The sequence below is a fragment of the Phyllobates terribilis genome, unplaced genomic scaffold (genome assembly GCF_046119375.1).
Source record: "Phyllobates terribilis strain yellow unplaced genomic scaffold, ASM4611937v1 Scaffold_2__4_contigs__length_985480577, whole genome shotgun sequence".
Lineage (NCBI taxonomy): Eukaryota > Metazoa > Chordata > Amphibia > Anura > Dendrobatidae > Phyllobates > Phyllobates terribilis.
In genome coordinates this window covers 320,940,260-320,961,292 of record NW_027362762.1, presented here as the reverse complement: position 1 = coordinate 320,961,292, position 21,033 = coordinate 320,940,260, and positions in this window count along the sequence as shown.

The window sequence follows — 21,033 nt, the reverse complement described above, 5'->3', positions numbered from 1 at the left end:
TATAGATGGACTAATAGAACAAGTCCCACACACTGCTAGAAGGCCAAATATTTTTTCAGAGCTAGATGCAGAAAAAAATTATATTCAGTTTGCAACCTGATGGAGGTCTGTATAGATGGATTAATAGAACAAGTCCCACACACAGCTAGAAGCCCAATATTTTTTCAGAGGTAGATGCAGAAAAAAAATTATTTTTAATTTGCAACCTGATGGAGGTCAGTATAGATGGACTAATAGAGAAAGTCCCACACACTGCTAGAAGGCCAAATATTTTTTCAGAGCTAGATGCAGAAAAAAATATATTCAGTTTGCAACCTGATGGAGGTCTGTATAGATGGATTAATAGAACAAGTCCCACACACAGCTAGAAGCCCAATATTTTTTCAGAGGTAGATGCAGAAAAAAATATATTCAGTTTGCAACCTGATGGAGGTCAGTATAGATGGACTAATAGAGAAAGTCCCACACACTGCTAGAAGGCCAAATATTTTTTCAGAGCTAGATGCAGAAAAAAAATTATATTCAGCTTGCAACCTGATGGAGGTCAGTACAGATGGACTAATAGAACAAGTCCCACACACAGCTAGAAGCCCAAATATTTTTTCAAAGGTAGATGCAGATAAAAATTATTTTTAATTTGCAACCTGATGGAGGTCAGTATAGATGGACTAATAGAGAAATTCCCACACACTGCTAGAAGGCCAAATATTTTTTCAGAGCTAGATGCAGAAAAAAATTATATTCAGTTTGCAACCTGATGGAGGTCAGTATAGATGGACTAATAGAAGAAGTCCCACACACTGCTAGAAGCCCAAATATTTTTTCAGAGCTAGATGCAGAAAAAAATTATATTCAATTTGCAACCTGATGGAGGTCCGTATAGATGGACTAATAGAATGATGCTATGCCTAAAATATTTTACTTCACTAGGTGCAGTAAAAAAATTGGTATTCTATACACAGGTGGTATATCTTGCAACACAGATAGGCTACTCCACTGACTAACACACTCTGCAATAGGCCAAAAAGGATTAGCTTTGCTAGATTCAGCCAAATGCTGTGAAAAAAACTTGCACAGCACTGGCACAGACCTGCCTGGCAAAAACTGATAGGAACTGATGTAACCTAGTCCTGAAAAGGACTCCAATTACAATTAGTCTTTACTCCCACAATCTATCTATTTAAGAGTACAGACCTGCCTGATAAAAGTCGTAGGAAATGCTGTAACTTAGTCCTTAAAAGGACTGCAATCACAACTATTCCCTACTCCCAAGCTATCTGTAGATTTGTGCGAAAATTGGCTTGAAATTAACAAGGTATAGCGCACACAGCAACAGCGGTGCCGTCTAACACGCAGCTGCAGCAGTGAGAAAATGGTGGCGACGGGGAAAATGGCTTGGTCTTATAGGGCAAGGACATGTGACATACACTGCCAATGACACATGCCCTTGCTTGTGTGAAAAACAGCAGTTCGCTCCGTGTGTGCGCTGCTGATAGGCTGACAGACTGCACCTCCCCACTGCAAATGCGGGAAAGAGAAAAAAAAATGGAGATCTTCATTATTCCTGCAGAGATCCATCCCCTGCCCCTCCCCCCACCCCGCTGTACACTCAAACTGCGTATTAACATTAATTTTCATCATTACTGAGAAAAAATCCAGTTATGATTTTGGTGCACGAACAGTTATCGAACATAACCTCGAACAGCCGAATTTTTCTCAAATCGTTCGTGTTCGCTGAATGGCTCGAACACCGCCCAAAACAGCTCGAATTTGAGATTGGCGAACAGTTCGAGTAGAACAACGCTCATCTCTAGTGGAGAGCTACTAAAATACCTGGAATCAGCAGGTACAATTGTTTCAAAGAAAACAATAAGTAATACACTCAATCTCCATGGCCTGTATAAATGTTCATCACGCATTGTTGAACAAAAAACATGTTCGAGCATCTTTAAAGTTTGTTCAACAACATTTAGACAAGCCTGTGAAATACTGGGAGAATATAGTCTGGTCAGAAGAGACCATAAATGAACTCTTTGGATGCCATACTACACACCATGTTTGGAGACTAAAACGCACTGCAAATTGCCCCAAAAACACCATGCCAACAGCAAAAATTTGGAAGTGGGAACATCATGGTGTCAGGCTGTTTTTTAGCATATGGCACTGGCAAACTTTATATGAATGAACAAATATACAGAGACATGCTTGATACAAATCTGCTGCCGTCTACCAGGTTGATGAAGATGAAGCAATGTTGGACAATTCAGCAAGATAATGATACCAAACACAAAGCCAAGGAAACTCTCAATTGGTTTCAGAGAAAGAAAGTAAAGCTGCTAGAATGGCGCAATCAATCAACTTACCTGAATCTCATAGAAAATTTATGGAAGGAACTAAAGCTCAGAGTTCATAGAAAGATCCCACGGAACCTTAAGAATTTGAAGAGTGTTTGTGCTGAAGAATAGGCCACTATCACACCGGAGTAATGCATGTGACCAGTTTGTCCATAAATAAAGCATATTTAAGCTGTCATCACCAACAAAGGCTTTTGTATTTCATGTCAATAGAAGCTTTAGAAATATATTTACCTAGAAAATTGGTGACGTGTTCAATAGTTATTTCACCCTCGGTATATATATATATATATATAATATATATATATACATACATACATACATACATACATATACAGTACAGACCAAAAGTTTGGACACACCTCATTTAAAGATTTCTCTGTATTTTCATGACTATGAAAATTGTACATTCACACTTAAGGCATCAAAACTATGAATTAACACATGTGGAATTATATACTTAACAAAAAAGTGTGAAACAACTGAAAATATGTCTTATATTCTAGGTTCTTCAAAGTAGCCACCTTTTGCTTTGATGACTGCTTTGCACACTCTTGGCATTCTCTTGATGATCTTCAAGAGGTAGTCACCGGAAATGGTCTTCCAACAATCTTGAAGGAGTTCTCAGAGATGCTTAGCACTTGTTGGCTTTTTGCCTTCACTCTGCGGTCCAGCTCACCCCAAACCATCTTGATTGGGTTCAGGTCTGGTGACTGTGGAGTCCAGGTCATCTGGCGTAGCACCCCATCACTCTCCTTCTTGGTCAAACAGCTCTTACACAGCCTGGAGGTGTGCTTGGGGTCATTGTCCTGTTGAAAAATAAATGATGGTCCAACTAAACACAAACCGGATGGACTGTATAAATATTTTTTTTTTACTATTTGCCTGTTCTCTATGATTTTGAAAAATGGTGGCAGCAGTTGGTCTCGATTTTGATGAAGTTGCATGCAGTGAAGTGCTAAAAAATCTGTATTTTGGAGAACATGATTTTTTTTAAAAAATTCAAGGAGAATTCAATTAAACTTAAACAAATGTGCTAATTTCTTGTCACACCTCACTCGACTCTCAATTTATTCTAACACTATATAACAAAGGTCTTACAAAGCTTTCCCCAAGTCAGTGGTGTATCATAGATAACTTCCTTATCAATTATAACATTACAGTGCAAACGTTATGAAAAATAAGAAAAAAATTATGTTATCACCCACCTTCTTAATCAGACATGTGAGGAATAAAGGTCTCCCACTGGCCCTTGTTTTGCTACATTCTGAGACAGGGGGGCACAAAAAATCCTTATTATCTCTGGTATGAGCAAACATGGTTCCCCAACAACATCTGTCTTAACAAAGGCAATCCACAAGTATCTTTTATGGTAAATAGCAACTAGTGATGAGCGTATTACAGACCACTGCAAATTCAAACACTCTGCAATTCGATTTGCGATTGATCTGTGATTTACTGCAGAAACAGCATCTTGATAACAGCCTTTTTTTTATTCTTCACACATTGCAAACAAGGAGGACAATGATAAACCCCTCAGTACTATTTTTTTTTCAAATAAAACAAAACCCTGAATCCAAGCTTATATTTTTTACATTCTTAGGAAAGATTTCTCTCGCTATTGTTGTGATAGTCAAATATTAGACCCATAAATATGCCACTTGAACACAGTCATCTGTTACAGCTGCTAGCTTTTGAAATGTGAATCTTCCTAGCTTTTCTTGTCTCGTTGTATCTTGTGAAGGCCATATTTTTTATTTTTTTTTATTTTTTACAGATCACATTTTAGTTTCAGAATACCTGCTTGTAAATTGTCCAATTTATCAATCCTACAATGTATAACCCATGACCATACTGCATGCTGTTGCCACATTTTCATTTCTGTTCGTGAACCTATGTGTAGCTACTTCACAAAGCAGCAAATGTTATGTAACTTATGTTATATTTTTCTTAGAAAGAGGGATAGTTAAAATAAAAAAAGAAAGAAAGAATAATAATAATAAAAATAATTAAAAAAAAGGTTAATGTTTTTCAACTGCTTAACTAGTTGCATTTAACAATCAAAAGCACCACAACAACGCTGCTGGCTGTTGCCACCAATTACTGTGCAAATTACTATATAGTGGCCTAGTTTATTTGTAATTTTTGTTAAGGTGATGGGAGAATCTAAAACAAAAATATCTATCTGCCCCCCCAAAAATAAATTTGAAAATAAGGATACCTACGCCTTAGTTTTGCATTACTATTTTAATATTCCAGTTTGACAATGACACGCCAAACAATTTTACTGTGCTCTGTTGCAGAAGTTTTAGGAGGTGTTCCTACCACTTAGCATTTACTTTTATTTGGTTCTTTTTGTCCAGGGATGATTTGACCCAAAATTTGCAACCAAATTATTACAGTAAATTGAGATGCTTAGTTGCGCAGATCTATTTTGCCACACCTGTTTAATTCCACAAATTGGAGACACATACACGTCATATGATATCATGGACGAACTGTTGATGAATTATCCTTTTGTCTATTATATAAACCCTGCCTAGCATTTCTGGAGGTGATTTCATACTTTTCCTAGCGTGGCTAAGTGTGGTAAGAAAGTTTTCAATGTAAATTGAACCTCATACTTGTGCTAAAATTGTAATTTATACCAAAACGGGCAATAGACATGGTAGGATGATAGAAACTCTATATAATGTAGAAAAATGTGGGAGCCGCTAGCAGCAGCAACGTCACTGGCACTGCTGGCAGCAACTATCCAGACAGTGGTGACACCTAACACAGGTAACAATTGATCTCTTTTGCCTCTAGGAAATGTCAGTGGGGAGGAACCAAAAGGCATACACCACTCATCTCAATCTCAACAGGATAATATAGCCTCTGATAACAACACCATCAGCTTGAGTAAGTGTTGTGCTCAGTCCACCTTCTCCATCGTTTTATCACTTAATGTTGTACAGTGTGGAATTTATATTTAATTATTGGCACTTTTTTTCTGTTTTGCCCCTTAGTCCACTAGGCCACATGACTATGGGGGGAAAGGAAGAATCTTCACTAGAACAACTTCCAGTTCATTGGAAGAGATGAACAATCAGCTGTCTTCTAGGATAACCTGGGACCAGAGGAGGAGAAAACAATTTAAACACCAAGCTGTATTGCGGGCAATCTGAGCTGTAGTGGTATTGGCATTGTCATTGGTAATAGCCCTCTGAGCCAGGGAAAATTTCAATTTCAGACTCAGGTTGGGAGCCAAGGAGGTTAGGCTATTTTTCAGACTGTGGCAACTATCAGCTGAATTATGGATGATGATTTTGTGGCGGACAAGATCTGGGAACCAGAAAATGGTGCCAAGAAGGTGATGTGATGTGAAGAGGCAGTTGTTGGCCTGTGGTGGTGATCATTGTAATAGCAAGTCCTATGTGTGGGCATCTTCTGTGTGGGAATTCTTTTCCACGTTGCTAGAGGACCAATCTATTGCAGTGTATAGCATGTGCTGTTAAAATAAAGCCAGGTACATCCTGGCACACATCAACTAGGAGCTACATCTGCTCATTTGGGCAAAGCAAATTAACCAGCAAGAAGGGGAAGGCTCAACCTATTCAACTTTTCCTCCTCGTGATTGTCTTTCCGGTAACCAGTCTTTATTCACGAGTTGTTTTATTCATGGTTGTTTTCATCAGCCCCATCATCCTCCTCAGCTACGTCTTTCTATACACATCACTAACAAACTAATATAATTGGTTTCCTATCAAATAAATTGTCTCACTGTGAAATATTACTAGGGTACATTAATGTTAAAATATAACTTTTACTCCATATATTAAAATAAACAAACAAGCAATAGAAATATCTATATGTACATTAGTGTTTATTTTAACATTCAATTATCTCTTAGAATTTATTCCGATCTAGGTAGGTACTCCAGACAAATACTAGGATCTTAGGAACCTGATAAATATATATACAGGGTGTGGGCCATTTATATGGATACACCTAAATAAAATGGGAATGGTTGGTGAAATCAAATTCCTGTTTGTGGCACATTAGTATATGGGAGGGGGAAAACTTTTCCAGATGGGTGGTGACCATGGCGACCATTTTGAAGTTGGCAATTTTGGATCCAACTTTATTTTTTTCAATGGGAAGAGGGTCATATGACACATCAAACTTGAGAATTTCATAAGAAAAAGAGTGGTGTGTTTGATTTTAACAAAACTTTATTCTTTCATGAGTTTTTACAAGTTTATGACCACTTATAAAATGTGTTCAAAGAAACCCTGATGCAATTCATGTCTGTACTGAATCACAATGAGTATAATATTCATCTAACATACCATTGTGATGCTAATTTTATCGATTTTTGGACGTCAAAATTTATAGGGACAATCTAAACTGTCTACACACTGATCTGTTTTGGAAATCCACATCCGTAAATGCCTTCCTACATGCCTCGTCATTCCACCATCCCAAGATAATTCAATCTATACCCACTGGCCAATTTTTGCGTCTTAAACGCATTTGTTCTAATGATGAGGACTTTGAACGACAATCCGTAGAACTTAAAGGGAGATTTTATGATAGAGGTTATAGCAAGAGGTCTGTAAAAAGAGCTTATAACCGAGCCAGACATACCCCGAGACATGAGCTGTTATATTCTAAGAAATTGAAACAAACGATTAAAAATAATGAAGTTAGATTTATAACTCAATACTTTGCCAACTCAGGGACTATACGTACATGTCTGGAGAAATCATGGCCAATCCTATTGGCAGATCCAATTTTGGCTAATTATTTGGGACAAAAAACAAGTATTATCTTTAGACGCTCCAACAATTTGAGAGACACATTGATGAAAAGCCATTACGTAAATTATAAGACTACTTTCCTAAATACCACTAAGTCCCCATGGGGTTGTACTCCTTGTGGTAAATGTGTTGCGTGCCTGAACATAGTGCGTGCTAAAACTTTTTATAACAGCTTGGGCACCAAGACATTCAATATAACACATACAATCACATGTAACACTACAGCGGTTATATACTTTGCCACATGTCCCTGCAATTAAATCTATGTAGGTTTAACCACGCGCCAACTAAAAGTGAGAGTGAGAGAACATGTGAATGGAATAAGTGCTGCCAAGGAGATTGATGATCCACTCACATTAAAAACAATCCCTAGGCACTTTAAGATCTACCACAATTGTGATACCTCTGGACTGAAGGTGAGAGGGATTGACAGGATTGTCTCTAATATAAGAGGTGGTAAAGTGAGTAACCGCCTGGCCAGATAGGAGGCAAAATGGATTTGATCCCTTGATACAGTCGACCCCCTGGGCCTCAATGAAAATTTAAGTTTCGTTCCATTTTTGTGAAAGGGTTCCACCATATCTAATGCTCCTAGGGATATGTCCTATATTGTGTTTTATTTTTGATTTTAACTCTTACTTTTATTTCTAGCTGCCATACATTTCGCATTGTAATATGGGGTTAGATTCTTGAAAAGGTGCTTTGGAATGATAAGCATGAAGTGGTTACAGCATTACAGTATATATCTATTGGGAAGGCTACCATCCTTTTGATGAAGTGGATTCGAAAAGCCACAGGAGCACATCATGACAAAAATGTACTGACATTTATATTGAAATTCCATGGCTGCACTTGTGAATGTATAAATTGATGAGTTCCATATGGGATAATATTATATTATAATGCTTGTCTTCAGTACATAGTGTTGTTTTTCCTTTCTTTAATATCTTAACCTCTCACCTTTGCCTGTATAAAGAGGGTAATATCTTGATATATGGTCATATGCCTATGAGTGTGTGCAATTGTTCATGTGTACATGTATATGTATACTGAATGAATGTATAGGTGAGTGATTGTTGACTGGGAGTAAGTGCATGTATATGCGTGGATATTATGGGTCACATGCTGCACACATGCGGTACAAGGTATGAATCCATGCAGATGTGTGGACTGTATGGGTATATATACACATGCCAAGAGTAAGTAGATAGTATAGATGTGCACATATGTGATTTGGATCGAGCATGATTGTCTGGATATAGGACATCATGAATTATTTGTGGTCTAATCATTGACCTATTGAACTTTGCTACATGTTGTTGTATTTGTAGCTAATTATCTTATATTATGCTATGAATTATGGGGTACTTAATTGTTTACTTATGTGGCCCACATGATATGTTCGATTACACGAGATGTGGACCATTATTACTTATCACCCATTATTGCACGTTGTATCCAACGATGGTGTTTATTACTGTAATCGTGTAATATTTGGTCATGCGCATACGTATTGGTACATGCATGTGTGTGCATGTGTGTGAGTGTGTGTGTATGTGTGTATGTGTATGTGTGTGTGTGTGTGTGTGGGTGTATGTATAGGTGTGTATATGTGGTCGTACATTGCCGTTCATTGTAGTGTTGATTTATTGCTATGATGTATTACGCACAATTAATTAATTAATTTATTTGTATTTCTTATGGATGTTTTTATTACATTCCTTTATATATTGTCATTAATGCTGCACAATGTATGGATTGGTGTAAAATATTGTGGCGTTTATCTATGTACAAAGGTATATCACCATTGTTTCTAATCATGTAATGTTTAGCACTCATATATATACACGGTTTTACAGTTTTTAATATATCACCTGATAGTATACTGTGATAATTATGCACAAATTTATTATTTATTTGCATTGCACTTTAATACATATTGGAATGTAGTATCACACATATGTATATTGATTTATTTAGATAGGTTTCATGGGCATATGAGTAGTAATGCTGTAATCTTGAATTAATCATGTTGCTTCAGATATACATATCCTTTGCTGCCGGAATGTTGATGAGCAGGGATACGCGGGTGTTTCTAGGCTGCTCCGGACCTCCACCGGTGTGGGCGTCTCTATGCGGCATAGGACCTGCGGTCACGTGACTCCACGTGACTGTGTTTCCTGGGCGTCGAGTCATGTGACCCCTCACGTGGCTCGGCCGCCTCAGCTGCATGACGCCTGTTGCGGTGGGGATCCTGGTATGCGCCGGCAGTATCCTGCGTTACCTCCCTGCTCACCCCCCATTGGTTGGCAGCATCTTTTTAAACTTGGCACTTGGAATCTGACGTCACCCCCTGATGAAGGATGCACCGAAACGCACGTCGGGGCGAGCGCCACGCTGAGAGTAGGACTATTGCATCCAGAGCTACTGTTACATGTGCAGATACTCTATATACCAGGTATGAATGAATGTTATATAACATCAATGTTATTTGTAAAAAATTCTTTCTGTTGTAATACATCCCCTGAGATATATAGATACACACCCTAAGATTACCTCTTGGAAATGCCTATAATGGCTCCCACCATTTAGGATTATATCCTTTACCATGGGTTTCTAGATATACCACTAGCATGTATTAGGTAATTTGGAGCTACTATTATTTAGCCCTGGTGTCCTTGCAATTTAATATGTCTCTGCAATTTAAGCAATCACATTATACTCACTAGTATATGGTATTAGTATATATGTGTGCACACTCTTTTCTTTGCCGCCATGTACCCAAATTGCTATAATAAAGGTCTTTTTTAACACTCTGACCCCTTGTCGGATATCATTACATATATTGGTTGTTGATGCATTAAATAAAGCACCCTTTCAATATACTTTATCTACTGAAGTAAAGGGTTGTTTTTATTAAATTCATGAGTAAAATATTAATATTGAGGACCCAATTCATTATTACATTTACGCTTGTTTTTCATTTACACCTTATTCTTCTTTTAATTTTCGCGAACCTGTTTAATTTTTCCAGATGTTGATTATTCAATTGTCACTTTTTAAAGAGTTGCAACATTTTTGTGCAAATGTACACCAGTCCCCATCTAAAATGATTTTATGTACACCTACATTTTCAACATTTTAGCAGAAATGCGACCTTTTGATCTAAAAACTTGCTAACAGGTTGAAACAAAAATAAAGAGGATTATATAAAGCTATAAATTAATCCAATAGGAAGTAAAATTAAGCATTTTTATTTATCCACACATATTTTTGCTTAAAAATGCTACAATCAGTATGACAAAAACTACATATGTGCAACCAATTTTATAGCTCAATGGACATTAACCATCCTGCTACTTCCATATCATTTTTTAAGCGTAGCATTAGTTCACTGAATTGAAAAGCTAACACTAAAAGGTTCATCTAGCTTAAACAATTAACTGTGACATTTATCGAGAACTGATTGAGGCCATTAAAGACTAATTTATATGCTATAAAATAATGCTTAAAATCAATGGGTCATTACTTCCAATTTTGCCCTGATTTATAGTGTCGGTTAGTAGTGGTAAACTATATATAAGTTTATGTTTAAACAACTGAGAATTCTTAACATGGGGACATGGTAATAATTTATATTTTGGACCCATAGGATAGAAAAAAAGATTATTGTTTCAAATAAGATAAAAATCTACAATTATATAATTTATAATTCAAACAAATCCATTTAATGTACAGGGATAAATACGTTTTTTTCTTTTTTTTTGTGGAAAAATGCATTTTACAGTAAGGATGAACAAAATTCTCATCACAGTCAATTAATCACAGCTTCCTATTTAAAAACAATGTTGAAAAGGTTATAATAATGTAGAAATTAATTAACTAATTTCTCAAACTATGTTCTAAATAGACTGAGATACATCAGATTTCCAATACAGTTCTACCAAAAAGTCAAGACCTATGCAGAGGAAATAGGTTTAGCTTTTGTAGCTGCAATTTAAAATTCATTATTTTCAAATGTGACTATGGTATTTTTCAACAGATAAAGCGCTTTCTAATCCATGGCAGGAAAACTGAATGTGACCTGCCTCTCTGATTAGAAAGCCTATTCTTTTCTCTCAGGTACATTTCATCCACAAAGGGAAATATTTAATTTGTATTTAATGATATTTCTTCTGTGAAATATTTTCTTGGAACTCAAACATGGTACTATAAAATAGAAAAAAACCTTGAAATGTTGGTATGTAACGCATAAACATATACACTTATAAAAATGTTAAGAATTACACCTATTGGCAACTTTTTGCAAAAAATGTACCACTACCTTTTACTACAGTGCATACCATTGGATGCTAGGAAGAAACAATGCAATATATAAAATCTAACCAATTTCTCAAGATATATTTATTTTAAACATAAAGAGAAAGTTTATCAGCAGTTTGAAGCAAAAAAATCTTTCCACTGATTGATATTACTGGTAAAGAAACTCCAAGAAGTAGAATACCTTCATGCTAATCTTTTTTTAATTTTCTTGTTTTTATTAAATATCCAAAGTTTCTCTAAAAAACATACTTTAAGGTACTTAATTTTTGCAAAAGTAAACAGCCAGATGGACTTCAATGAATCTGACGATCAATTTGCGATTTGTTTTGTGTTTATTGGAAAAAATGTCAGCCACCATATTATAAATTGCTGAACATTGCATCAGCCAATAACGGCTCACATGACCACAGGGCCTCATGATTCTGCAGTGCAGTTATCAAATCACATGTTATAGCACAACTGATCAGGAGGGATTATTATAGTCTGTATAAAAGCAAAGGCAGGGAATGCAGAAACCATTTTGTGGTGAATCTACATAGTGAGAGACCATCACAATTCCAAGCAAAGCCATAGAAATAGGCAGAGAAAACCATAAAACAGAAAACAAACTCGGCAGATACTATCATAAACTATCAACTGTTTACTCAAAACCATATCCAGTAGTGTAAAAATGTGTTTGCCCCCTTCCTGATTTCTTCTTGTTTTGCATGTTTGTCACACTTAAATGTTTCAGATCACAAAACAAATTTGAAAATTAGACAATGATAACACAAGTAAACACAGAATGCAGTTTTCAAATGAAGGTCTTTATTATTAAGGGAAAATTAAATCCAAACCTACAGGGCCCTGTGTGAAAAGATGATTGCTCCCCCCTCCTTAAAACATAAATTAACTATGGTTCATCACATCTTTGGGAAGCTGAATTCAATTTCCCTAGACACACACAGGCCTCATTACTGACACACCTGTTCTCAGTCAAGAAATCACTTAAATAGGTTCAACCTGACAAACTGATATACAGTATAGTTTGTGTACTGAGGAAGAAGTCAGGAATGACTTTGAAATGCATTGACTGAAGAACCTGAAATAAAAATCCTTAATACTTCCATTTGGATCTTCATTGCCTACCGGCAGTGGGGATATACCACATTTTGGCTCCTTTTTTTCTCTTTCCTGGTCAGAAATCCTGTGGATCTGCAGCAGCTGTTTTCATGCATATTCACGGTTGTGTGTCATACAACCCCATCAGGTGAGCATATCCTTTTATTTGCATAATTGTTATTCTCAGATAAGACCTTGTTTGCACTTTGTTGCTCCTAGTTTCTATTATTTCTAAAGCTTTGGGACTCCAGTGAACCACAGTGATAGCCATTATCCACAAATGGCGAAAACATGGAACAGTTGTCGGCCGACCCAAATTACCCCAAGAGTGTAGCTTTGACTCATCCATGAGGTCAAAAAAGACCCCACAACAGCATCCAAAGAACTGCAGGCCTTACTTGCCTCAGTTAACGTCAGTGTTTGTGACTAGTAATGGGCGAGCAATAAAGTCCTCGGGTGCTCGTTGCTCAGGTCAAGCAAATCTCAATGCTTGGTGTTCCACCCGAGCAGCGAGCCCAATGTAAGTCAATGGGAAAATCAAGCATTTTTCCGGTGGCCTTCCCCAGAGGTCTGGAGGGGGCCAATAAATTGGCTAAAATGGATGGAAACAGTGATCAAATTATATGGGAACAGCATGGGGAAGACACCTGGAAGCATCTCTGACTGCCAGGTCACTGCTGTGAACAATGTTGTTACGCCACTTTTACAGACTCACAATAAAACATACAAAAGCGAAGCCAAAATGCATTTTCCTGAAAAAAATGTTAAGGAACATTCTTTCCAGGCTAATGACTTGTATATAAAGCAAAATAAATATACAAAAACAAAAGTGCTTCTCCATACCTTGGCTTATGTTCACACGTAGCATTTATGATGTGTTTTTGCACTTTTGCATTGCTTTCAATGGTGAAAAATACATTCACCAGTAAATGTAATTTTAACATTTTACTACCTTATCTGGCCATGTGGTGTGTGAGACATGATCAGGCACATCCTGTTTCATTTATGAAGTAAGGACAGTGAAAGTCACAAAGCCTATTTTTACAAGGTCATCTGGCGACCATTACTATTGTTAAAGGGCCAGCAGTCGTCCCTCACTATTGTTAAAGGACCATCAGCCAGCTATGCTTTGTTGCTCTCATTATTAAGGAGTGGGTCTCCAATACTGTTATTATGTACTAGCCATTGAACCCATTCTACGCCCGGGTGGCGAGTATTTTTATTGGTATATGGTCCCCCATCCTGTTATGTGCTGTCTCCATCCTGTTATGTGCTGCCCCCATCCTGTTATGTGCTGCCCCCATCCTGTTATGTGCTGCCCCCATCCTGCACCCCCATACTGTTATGTGCTGCACCCATCCTGGTATTTGTGCTGCCCCCATCCTGGTATTTGTGGCACCCCATCATGGTATTTGTGCTTTCCAATCCTGTTCCCTCATCCTGCTATGTGCTACCCCCATCCTGTTCCCTCATCCTGGTATTTATGGTACCATTCATCCCCAATCCTGGTATGCATGGTACCCCTCATCCCCAATCCTGGTATGTATGGTACCCCTCATCCCTATCCTGGTATGTTTGGTACCCCTCATCTCCAATCCTGGTATGTATAGTACCCCTGATCCCTATCCTGGTATGTATGGCACCCCTCATCCCCAATCCTGGTATGCATGGAACCCCTCATCCCCAATCCTGGTATGTATGGTACCCATCATCCCTATCCTGTTATGCATAGTACCCCCTCATCCCCATCTTGGTATGCATGGTACCGCCTGATCCCTATTCTGGTATGCATGGTACCCCATCCCTCATCCTGATATGTATGGTACCCCTTATCCCATACCCAGTTATGCATGGTTCCCCTCATCCCCAATCCTGGTATGCATGGTACCCCATCCCTATCCTGGTATGCATGGCACCCTTCATCCTTATCCTGGTATGCATGATTCCCCCTCATCCCTAGGCTGGTATGCATGGTACCCCATCCATCATCCTGGTATGCATGGTACCCCCTCATCCCTATCACACTGCACACACACAAAAAAATGAACACTTATACTCACCTTTCTTCCCTGTGCTCCAGCGCTGTGTCCCATTCTGCTGGAGGCCGGGGGAGGAGTGTGGCGCCAGAGTTCGTGCATGCCCATACTGACACACTGCAAATTTGTCTTCAGTAAAATGGCGCTGGATAGTGCTCTATGCGCATGCGCCGATTCCAACGCCTCACTTCTGCCCCGGTCTCCCCTGCCTCTGCTGCATCATATTTGTGTCTCCCTCGCCTGTACTCCTTGGTTGTCCAAGGAACTGTGACCTCTGCTGCCAGCATTGTCAGATGGGAATTTTTTAAATAATTCTTGAACAAGGGTCTACTGGTACTGCAATATTTTAATAGACTTCTCCGCCAGCGTGAGTCTAGAAGTGTGACCAACCAGTAATTAGTGTTGCCCAAAATACGTACAATGCGAGGGTCACAGGAAAGGCAGCAAAACATAAAGTCAGCCATGTGTACCAGACTGCTAACAGCCAAGACTTCCCTGTCCTCACCAAGAGGATATGAAAAAACCTTGGCACTCAATATGGTTACTTTGAAGCTGAATAATTTTTAATGCAGTCCAGGAGAACAACAAACGTTTCGGCCAGTATGGCCTTCATCAGTGCAATCTAAATAGACAAAATGCGAAACAGAACCAAATAAACAAAATGAACAAAAAACAAAATAAAGTATATACACAGGATATAATTCAAGTGTCTAATTCATAGAAATTCATGTGACACATCAAACTTATTGAGAATTTCACAAGAAAAACAATGGTGTGCTTGGCTTTAACGTAACTTTATTCTTTCATGAGTTTTTTATAAGTTTATGACCCCTTATAAAATGTGTTCAAAGTGCTGCCCATTATGTTGGATTGTCAATGCAACCCTCTTCTCCCACTCATGACACACTGATAGCAACACCGCAGAAGAACTGCTACACAGGCTTCCAGAATCTGTTATTTCAGATGCTGCACATCTCATATCTTGATGGTATGGTGTGGTATATGGGGTACAAAGATAGTGAGGCCATTCTTCATCAATGGAAACCTCAATGCCACTGGATATCTGAAATTTCTACATGATGATGTGTTGCCCTTCTTATGCACTGAAGATGGCACGTTCCCTGAGTTTTTCCAACAAGATGGTGCACCACCACATTATGGGTGTCAGGTCGAGCATTCCTACATGAACAGCTTCCTGGAAAGTGGATTGGTCGTCGTGGGCCAGTTGAATGGCCACCAAGGTTTCCCAATCTGACCTCCTTAGACTTATATCTTTGGGGTCATCTGAAGGCAATTGTCTATGCTGTGAAGACACGAGATGTGCTGCATCTGAAACAACGGATACTGGCAGCCTGTGCTATAATTTCTTCTGCGGTGTTGCTATCAGTATGTCAAGAGTGGGAGAAGAGGGTTGCATTGACAATCCAACACAGTGGGCAGCACTTTGAACACATTTTATAAGTGGTCATAAACTTGTAAAAAACTCATGTTGGAATAAAGTTACATCAAAACCAAGCACACCATTCATTTAATTTAGGTGTATCCATATAAATGACCCACCCTGTATATAAAACTGTGGTTTGTCCGTCAGAGGGATCACATATAAGTGCGCTGAAAATTCAGCCATTTCTGGCCTCCATTGAAATTTTGTTGCAGTGTGGCAGAGAAGTAATTGACACGAGATTGCTGTTAATAGTTACCTACTGACCAGCTATTTACAATTGTGGTTTGTCCGTCACACAGATCACATATAAGTGCACTGAAAATTCTGCCATTTCTCGCCTCCATTGAAATTTTGTTGCAGTGTGTCAGTGGAGTTATTGACACGAGGTCGCTGTTGAAAATAGTTTCGTACAAGGCTGCTACTTAAAACTGTGGTTTGTCTGTCACACGGATCACATATATGTGCGCTGAAAATGCTGCCATTTCTGCCAACATTAAAATTTTGTTGCAGTGTGTCAGTGAAGTTATTGACACAAGGTGGCTGTTAAAAATAGTTACCTACAGGCCAGCTATTTACAACTGTGGTTTGTCCGTCACACGGATCACATATAAGTGCGCTGAAAATTCTGCCATTTCTGGCCTCCATTGAAATTTTGTTGCAGTGTGTCAGTGGAGTTATTGACACGAGGTCGCTGTTAAAAATAGTTACGTACAGAGCAGCTACTTAAAACTGTGGTTTTTCGTCACACGTATCACATATCACGGAGGTTCAAATCCAGCCATTTGTAGTGAACGTGGAAAATATTGTCCTCAATTTAAAATGGGCAAGCGCGTGGCAAGGAATGGGGATGTGGACCTGATTGTGATTATGGTGCATGCAGAGGACGAGGCCGAGGCCGTGGGCTAGCTGAAATTGTGCCACAACAAACACCCACATCTTCTCGCTCGACCTTCCTGTCCCAATTAATAGGGGACCGCAGAACACCAGAGCAGTGTGAAAAGGTTATTGGTTGAACAGCAGATAATGCTTCCAGTCACTTAGCCACCACCACTACCACCCTGTCTTCCACATGGTCAAGTCTCAGTAGCCATGAGTCTCGACCGCATATTCCTCACCCCATCCTTCCTCCCACCATGCCGAGTGCCTGGAGACAACTGATCCCACACTTGGACACTCCGAAGAACTGTTCACTTTTCCATTTATAGATTCGGGCCTCTCGCCTGGTCCACTTGAAGCGGGGTAAGAGGAGATAGCATGTAGCGATACCCAAATATTTGAGCAGCCACGTTCACACAAAGGCGACGGTGGGAAACTGTCACAAGAGGTGGACGATGATGAGACACAATTGCCAGAAAGTCAGGAGGAGGACCAGGTTGGCGAAGTGGAAGACAAGGTGGTGGATGATATAGTAAATGACCCAATCTGGCAGGGGGACATACAGAGCGAGGACAGCAGAACACAGGGGGAGGAAGGCGTAGCACCAAAACAGACAGGAAGAAGCAGTGTAGTGGCCACAGACAGAAGGCGGGCAGCCACTCCCCGTAACATCAACACGACGGAAGTTGCCAGTACAACTGTTAAGTCTTCCAGAGTCTGGTTGTTTTTTAAAGACTTTTAAAGACTCTGCCGATAAAACCTAAAAGGCCATTTGCACCACCTGCCAGGCCAGCATCAGCAGGGGTAGCAAAACTAGCAGCCTGATGACCACCAGCATGATCAGGCACATGGCAGCAAAGCACCCGACTAAGTGGGCTGAACCCCAGGGTCCAGGAACAGTGCTTCTTCCGCTGTTGTGCATGCAAGCCAATCCTCGGTCCATGGTGCATGCGAAGATGCCTCCAGCCCTGCACCTGTCGTTGTACACTCTCAAGTACCAGCATCAGGAAGCACGTCCACGTCCTTGTCCCAGCGCAGCGTTCAGTTGTCCCTACCCCAGTCATTGGAACGCAAGCGCAAATACGCAGTCAACGCCCCACAAGCCACCCACACTACTAAATTCACACATTTCGCGAATGCTTGCGCTCAAAATGTTGCCTTTTAGGCCCATGGAGATGGATGCTTTCCGCAACCTGATTGCTGCGACTGTCCCTTGATACTCGGTCCTCTGCCGCCACTATTTCACCAGGTTTGCCATCCCCGCATTACAAGAGCACATGTCCCACAACATTAGGTGTGCCCTCAACAACGCAGTTACTGAGAAAGTCCACCTAACCACAGACACCTGGACAAGTGCTTGTGGGGTGGGACGGTACATCTCACTGACGGCACACTGGGTTAACATAGTGGAAGCCGGAATCAGTCAGACCTTGGGACATAACATGTCCTCTCGATGCCGAGGATAGTGGACCCTAGGTCAATCAAGGTTGTCCCCACCGTCTACAGCTCCTGCACCTCCTCCTCCTCTTCAGCGTCCATCTCCGAAATGACCACATCAGCCTCGGCCAAGCGGCAACAGGCTGTGCTAGAGCTAATATTCTTAGGTGACAAACCACACATGCTGAATAGTTGGGGATAGCTCTTAAAGAGCAGGCAGATCTGTGGTTAACACTGCTGAACCTACAGCCAGGCATGGTCATGTGTGACAATGGGTGGAACATTGTGGCAACTCTGAGGCGAGGCGAGCTCACACACGTACCATGTCTGGCCCATGTGCTTAACCTCATGGTTCAGCGGAGCTGCCTGATCTGCTTGTCAAATTATGCCGCCTATGTGCTCACTTTAGAAAGTCACCTACAGCTTCCGCCGCCTTGACGTGTTTCAGCAGCGTTTGCAGCTTCTGGCTCACCGACTGGTGTGTGAAGTTCCCACGCGTTGGTACTCTACATTGCAGATTTGTGAGCATAGGAGGGCAGTTGTTGACTACCAGCATCAACAAGGCCGTCGGTATTCAGTTCAGACTCCACACATAAGACCTCAGGAGTGGACATGGATGTCAGATATATATACTATCCTTCAAAACTTTGAGGACTCCACCAAGATGGTGAGCGGCGATGATGCCTTAATTAGCATCACCATCCCGCTTCTCTGCCTTCTGAAACGCTCTGTGGTCACAATTACTAGTAGTAAGATGAAGATGGTGCTGGACCAGAACCGCGCTCCTCCGTGATGATGAAAAGTGCTGAGAGATAATATGATATTAACAATCTTTTGTTTATTACTTAATTACTTAAAGATACCATTACTACGCGTTTCGTGGACGTCCCATCCACTTCCTCTGGTACATAGCTGATCAACTAGTAATTCTAGAAGATCCTCTGGGATACTGTGCTGCCTGTAGCCCTTCGCTACATATTTTTACTTGAATTGTGCATTACACAACTCATAAAGGTGAACATTATTTCTTTTACCTATATGGTTGTTGTTGGATAACAGTGCTATTTGAGCCCTTGTCTCTCTACTCTCTCTGCTCACAATCAAAGAGGATGCATTGCAGGCCAGGTGGAGCATGATGAGATGGAACAATAAACCATACAGGGTGATTATACATAGCCCAGCCTCATCTCATCCCAACATGGATTGGGGGACAATGAGGAAGAGGAGGAGGAGGAGCTAGTTTCATGCATTATAGACGGTACTACCTGCACAACTGTCATACTGTCTGTTCAGAGTGGATGGCCTGAAGACAGGGAGGAGGAGGAGAGCATGGTCAGTCGTCCTCTTGGTGAGGACATGGAAGTCTTGCCTGTTAGCAGTCTGGCACGCAAGGCTGAGTTTATGTTATTCTGCCTTTCCCGTGACCCTAGCGTTCTTCAATTTTGGGTGACAGTCATTACTGGTTGGTGACACATCTAGACTAGAGAAGAGCGTTGTTCTACTCGAACTGTTCGCCAATCTCAAATTCGAGCTGTTTTGGGCGGTGTTCGAGCCGTTCGGCGAACACGAACATTTTGATAAAAATTCGGCTGTTCGAGGTTATGTTCGATAACTGTTCGTGCACCAAAATCATAACTGGATTTTTTCTCAGTAATGATGAAAATTAATGTTAATACGCAGTTTGAGTGTACAGCGGGGTGGGGGGAGGGGCAGGGGATGGATCTCTGCAGGAACAATGAAGATCTCCATTTTTTTTTCTCTTTCCCGCATTTGCAGTGGGGAGGTGCAATCTGTCAGCCTATCAGCAGCGCACACACGGAGCGAAGTGCTTTTTTTCACACAAGCAAGGGCATGTGTCATTGGCAGTGTATGTCACATGTCCTTGCCCTATAAGACCAAGCCATTTTCCCAGTCGCCACCATTTTCTCACTGCTGCAGCTGCGTGTTAGACGGCACCGCTGTTGCTGTGTGCGCTATACCTTGTTAATTTCAAGCCAATTTTCGCACAAATCTACAGATAGCTTGGGAGTAGGGAATAGTTGTGATTGCAGTCCTTTTAAGGACTAGGTTACAGCATTTCCTACGACTTTTATCAGGGAGGTCTGTGCTCTTAAATAGATAGGTTGTGGGTGTAAAGACTAATTGTAATTGGAGTCCTTTTCAGGACTAGGTTACATCAGTTCCTATCAGTTTTTGCCAGGCAGGTCTGTGCCAGTGCTGTGCAAGTTTTTTTCACAGCATTTGGCTGAATCTAGCAAAGCTAATCCTTTTTGGCCTATTGCAGAGTGTGTTAGTCAGTGGAGTAGCCTATCTGTGCTGCAAGATATACCACCTGTGTATAGAATACCAATTTTTTTACTGCTCCTAGTGAAGTAAAATATTTTGGGCATAGCATCATTCTATTAGTCCATCTATACTGACCTCCATCAGGTTGCAAATTAAAACTAATTTTTATCTGCATCTACAGTACCTCTGAAAAAATATTTGGGCTTCTAGCTGTGTGTGGGACTTGTTGTATTAGTCCATCTATACTGACCTCCATCAGGTTGCAAACAGAATATATTTTTTTCTGCATCTACCTCTGAAAAAATATTTGGGCTTCTAGTTGTGTGTGGGTCTTGTTCTATTAATCCATCTATACTGACCTCCATCAGGTTGCA